This window comes from Pseudophryne corroboree, chromosome 2 (genome assembly GCF_028390025.1).
Source record: "Pseudophryne corroboree isolate aPseCor3 chromosome 2, aPseCor3.hap2, whole genome shotgun sequence".
In the NCBI taxonomy this organism is placed as follows: Eukaryota; Metazoa; Chordata; class Amphibia; order Anura; family Myobatrachidae; genus Pseudophryne; species Pseudophryne corroboree.
Window position 1 is genome coordinate 103,801,543 of NC_086445.1, and position 6,000 is coordinate 103,807,542.

Below are 6,000 nucleotides of genomic sequence, written 5' to 3' on the forward strand. Positions count from 1 at the left end.
TTACACCCCTACTCTTATATTTACCCCCAGCATCTACTGTCCCCATGTATTACACCCTCTTCTTATATTTACCCCCAGCATCTCCTGTCCCCATGTATTTCACCCGCCTCCTCTTATATTAACCTTCAGCATCTCCTGTCCCCATGTATTACACCCCTCCGCCTCTTATATTTACCCCCAGCACAACCTGTCTCCATGTATTACACCCCTCTTCCTCTTATACTTATCTCCAGCATCTCCTGTCTCCATGTATTACACCCCTCCTCCTATATGTTCCCCCAGCACCTCCTGTCTCCATGTATTACACCCCTCCTCCTCTTATATTTACCCCCAGCACCTCCTGTCTCCATGTATTACACCCCTCCTCCTATTATATTTACCCCAGCACAATTTGTCCCCATGTATTACACCCTCCTCCTCTTATATTTATTCCCAGTACCTCCTGTCCCGTGACGGCACTAGGCATAGGCAAACTAGGCAAATGCCTAGGGCATTTGGTATGCCTAGGGGCACAAGCAGCTTCTGCTGATTAAAATGATATGCGGCATGCCTATATTCTATCTTTGACTGCAGCTGTAGCTGCATATGAAATGCTATGTTACAGTGTATTCCTGAAAATCACTGTAACATAGCATTTTGTATGCAGATACAGTCACAGTCGCACACAGAATATAGACAAGCCACATATCATTTTAATCAGACGAAGCTGCTTGTGCATCCTAGCCACATAGTAAATGCAAATAAGATGCCTTTTTAGAATAAAAAAGGCGCCCAACGTTAGCAGAGCTGCCATCTGACTCATGCCATGCATCTTCTGCCGCATGGCAGAGGCAGAGGTCACAGTGTTAGCAGCCATGTGAGTGTTGTGCGCAGTGGGTTGGTTGTGCAGTAGTGTTCGGCATATGTGTAAGGGCATTATGTGTTTCATGTGTATAGATTCATTAATAATGTGTGGCATGTGTAAGTGGCACTGTGTGTGTCATTGTGTGTATAAGGGCATTAATAATGTGCGGCATATATGTAAGGGGCACTAGGTGTATCATTATGTGTATAAGTGTACTAATAAAGGCCCTCATTCCGAGTTGATCGCTAGCTGCCGTTCGTCGCTGCATAGCGATCAGTTAAAAAATGGCAAAACTGCGCATGCGTATGCACCGCAATGTGCACGTGTGGTGTACGAGTAGAAAGATCATGGTGGTTTTGCACAGGTTTTAGCTACGCTTTCAGTCGCACAGCCGATCGCAAGGAGATTGACAGGAAGTGGGAGTTCTTAGGTGTCAACTGACTGTTTTCTGGGAGTATTTGGAAAAAACGCAGGCATGGCCGGGCGTTTACTGGGCGGGTATCCGACGTCAATACTGGGACCTTCATTGCAGCAATCACACAGAATAAGTAACTACAGTGCTGGTCTTGTTCTGCACAAAATGTGTTTTCAGCCGCTCTGCTGCACAGGCGTTCACACTCCTGCAAAGTGAAAATACACTCCCCCGTGGGCGGCGACTATGCGTTTGCACAACTGCTAAAAGTAGCTAGCGAGTGATCAACTCAGAATGAGGGCCAATGTGTGGCTTATGTGAAAGGGACATTATGTGTGTCATTATGTGTATAAGGGCATTAATAATGTGTTGCATATGTGTAAGGGACATTATGTGTATGGAGTAACGTGTATAAGGTAAAGTGGTACTACTGTGTGATGTAAAGTGAATTAGGGACACTGAGGGTAATTCAGACCTGATCGTAGCAGCAAATTTGTTAGTAGTTGGGCAAAACCATGGCCCTCATTTCGAGTTGATAGCTAGCTACCGTTGTTCGCTGCGTAGCGTTCATTTAAAAAATGGCAAAACTGCGCATGCGTATGCACCACAATGCGCACGCGTGGTGTACGGGTACAAAGAGCATTGTGGTTTTGCACAGGTTCTAGCGATGCTTTCAGTCGCACTGGCGAGCGCAGGGAGATTGACTGGAAGTGGGAGTATCTGGGTGGCAACTGACCGTTTTCTGGGAGTGTTTGGAAAAATGCCGGTGTGGCCGGGAGTTTGCTGGGCGGGTATTTGACGTCATTACCGTGTCATTCGTCGCAGCAATCATCGCACAGAATCAGTTACTACAGGGCTGGTCTTGTTCTGCACAAAATGTGTTTGCAGCCGCTCTGCTGCACAGGTGTTCACACTCCTGCAAAGCAAAAATACACTCCCCCGTGGGCGGCGATTATGCGTTTGCACAGCTGCTAAATGTAGCTAGCGAGCAATCAACTCGGAATGAGGTCCCATGTGCACTGCAGGGCAGTGGCGTGCAGTGAGGTCAGTGGCTGGTGAGGCATGCCCGCGAAAGCCGCCGCTATGGCAGCATGGGGACAGACTCTGCTCACCTCCATTCTCTGCCAGCAGCAGCAGGTCTCCCAACAGCTGCGCTGCTGCTTGTGGTGGAGGCTGGAGACAAGCAGAGTCATCCCTGGCCAGCAGTACCAGTTTAGGAATGGGCTCTACCTGGCGCAGTTTAGGAACAGGCTGCAGGCAGGGAGGGTTAGGGGGGGTTGGAGATTAGGGTTAGGGTAATAACCTAACAGTAGTCGGTATCCTGCACATCGGGATTACGCTGTCGGTATTCTGACAGTCATCATATCAAGCGCCAGGATTCTGATACCATCCCTCACAGTGGTCGAAGTGGTAATTTTGAAGTGGGGACATGGAAAAGTGAAGGTTGCAAGTATGTATGCGCTCCGGAAAAGGGGACTTTGCCACTGAAAAGGGGCGTGTCCTTCAGTGTGGTTTTCCACAACATATATCCCTTATACACATTATGAACCACAATAGTAGGACCCCTTATACTATCTAGCACTGGTGCCCCTTTCACATTATAGTACACAGTATGAGCCGAAATTCACATTATAGCACACGGTATGAGCCGAAATTCATATTATAGCACACTGTATGAGCAAAAATTCACATTATACCACACAGAATGAGCCGAAATTCACATTATAGCACAGGGTATGAGCCGAAATTTACATTATAGCACATAGAATGAGCCGAAATTCATATTATACCACACGGTATGAGATGAAATTCACATTATAGCACAGAGAATGAGCCGAAAATTCACATTATAGCACACGGTATGAGCCGAAACTCACATTATAGCACACAGTATGAGCCAAAATTCATATTATACCACACAGAATGAGCCGAAATTCACATTATAGCACATGGTATGAGCCGAAATTCACATTATAGCACACAGTATGAGCCGAAATTCACATTATAGCACACAGTATGAGCCAAAATTCATATTATACCACACCGAATGAGCCGAAATTCACATAGCACACTGAATGAGCCGTAATTCACCTTGTAGCACACTGAATGAGCCGAAATTCACATTATAGCACACAGTATGAGCCAAAAATCACATTATAGCACACAGAATGAGCCGAAATTCACATTATGCCACATGGAATGAGACAAAAATCAGGGAAAGTGACAGCAGGGACAGGGAGAGTGATAGCAAGGACATAGGGACAGGGAGAGTGACAGAGAGAGCTACAGGGAAAATTACATCAGGGACAGTGAGAGTGAAAGAGAGAGGGACAGCAAGGGTATACAGTAGGGACTAGGTAGAGAGAAAGGCAGCAGGGTAAGATTACCTCTTTAGCTTCAGCTGTGCTGATAATGCTTTGGTCTGCAGTGTGGTGGATGAGGAGGCTGTGTTTGTGTGACACCCGGAAGTAGTATGGGTGCAGGATGGTTGTGGTTTTGCTCAGATGATATGGATGAGTAAATGAAGTCAACTTCAGAGTAATAATACTAAAGTTTCAAATGAGGTTTCGATTTATTATGTGTGACAATGGAGTTAATTCGATAGATACTCTCAGCGAGTACAATATGGGTACATAAAATCAGTATAAAAGCTTACAAAATGAATTCAAATTAAAACACACAATTAGCACAGGAACTGGATGATAGCTGTTGTCTCTCAGTCTGCGTCTCGTTCCTGCAAACGGGTTAGCTTTTCTACACACTTCCCTGAACTATGCCAACTCTTCCATACTAAAGTAAATACCGGCTGCTAGGTATAGTGAACCGCTGGTTAATCTTGTAATTCAAGCTTTAGACTAATATAAACACAACATTCAATATATAATGAACCATAAAATATACAGGTTGCAATGACATCAGGTCATACAATAAATTCCCTTTCTACCTGTACCAGGGTATGCATGCAAATCGCTTTAAGTCGGTAAGGTAAGGAGTCCCCTAGAGCACGTGCACGGCTGAATGAGTATTGAGATCTCTCTTATTGTTTTTACCAGGGTTAAGTAGCAAACAAAGGTTAACTGTTCCTGAATGGTATACCATGGGGATGCAACCTATCATATGAATTAGAGCTGCTCCTGGTAAAACTAACTTGCTGCAAGTCAAACAGCTCTTCCTGGCTGACTAATTACAGGGTTTATAGTCAATAAAAGCTCCAGATTCTCATTGATGTCTAATCTGTAGTCCCACTTACACAGTCTTTACATTTGATACTTTGTAGCTCCTTGCCTGTAACTGCTCCAACTATGCTGTCAAGATGTAGTGGCTGTATAGCGTAAAAATCCTGTAAACTGGGACTTTATCAGTGCTACAGTTGCAGTGTAAGTGATGATACAGGGTGGTGCAAGGTGTTTTATCACAGACCTTTTCTCTGGTACCAGTCACAATGGCCAGTCTCTCTCTGGCTGCCTCCGAATGGCTGCTGATTTAACCACTGATTTGCTGAGGAGAAGGGTCTTATCCTCAGAGTGCCATTAATTAAGTGTCCATCTCCGGGGCAGGCCCTCCTCTGTACTGCCTCTACTCTTAGCAGGTATATGTATCACCACCCAGCTCTCTTGCTGGCCTGCTGCTGCTGCCTCCTGGTTCACTTCCTGGCATGACTACACCTGCTAGGACATGATAGACACCAGGGGTATCACCGGAAACCCCACTGCCAGTTTCAGCACAAACAACCACAGGTCCAGCACCATAGGTCACCGGGGAAACCTTGCAGCGCAGCTCTGCTCCCCTGCACTGAGGACCAACTGCCACTAACTGTCAGTGCAGCCTCTTTTATTTCCTTCTGTCCCATGAGCCTCCACTGCTGCTAGGGACCATGTGATGCTGATACTGCCCACTGTCACCAATACAAATTAAGCATGCAGTACAGGACACATTGTACACTATTGCTTTACATAATGTAACACTGTAGGGGTGCAAGGCGCCTCTTCCTGGGGAATATGGCAGCACGCAGCAGCTGAGGAACAACACAAGTCCAGTGTCTGGTACAACTGGCCCCGGCCAGTTTTATTGAAACAGAAAATAAAACAAACACCAAAAGAAAATACCTTGCCTGTCTGGCACTAACTAAACACAAGATGTTCCTAACTATCACTAAACAAAAAACACAGAGTTCTCCAGTAAACACTGTATAGCTCACTTGTATCAGGAAGCGTGTTTCTCTCACACAGATCCCTCCAGTCTTCCCAGGCAGTCTGCCCATACTAATCAGGCTAGCAGCCCTATAACACTCTTACACAGCTGAAACCCTGATTAGCCCTCTGTGAGGCCAAAGACCTGAACTGGGCCCAATGTCTAGAACTCGCCTTATCTCTCTCTCTCTCAGAGCCTTTACCCAGCTTTTACAGCAAACGGAAAAGGTTCTGACAAAACAAAAGCATTTTTCCTAGAAGTTTCCATTTTCTAAAACATGTAAGACAAGAACCTGGGACAAACATACCTGCCCTCAAACACTATCCCAGTGTTCTTGTCACAATAAATACACACAAACTGATGATACTCTTAGTGGGGTGCCACATTTGGTATGGTGCGGAGCTGGTGGAGGTGCAGAGAAGGACAGAGGGCGGAGCGGCTGAGGGCGGCAGGGCGCGGATGAGTGTAGTGGCGGTGTAGTGAGGAGGAGGCAGAGGGCGGCGGCGGTGCAAGGAGGAGGAGGCTATGGTCGGCGCAATGCGGCTCCTATGAC

At 46.1% G+C, this 6,000-nt stretch overlaps 1 protein-coding gene across 1 annotated transcript in view; it reads right to left on the reverse strand.

Annotated features, from left to right (window-relative positions):
* LOC135001412 (polyunsaturated fatty acid lipoxygenase ALOX15B-like) overlaps window positions 1–5,502 on the reverse strand; it is a 131,944-nt gene extending 126,442 nt beyond the window's left edge. Inside the window, exon 1 of the mRNA XM_063951580.1 lies at window positions 5,455–5,502. The gene's annotated coding sequence lies outside the window, so the exon portion shown is untranslated. The remainder of the gene's footprint in view (window positions 1–5,454) is intronic.
* Between the last annotated feature and the right edge of the window lie 498 nt (window positions 5,503–6,000).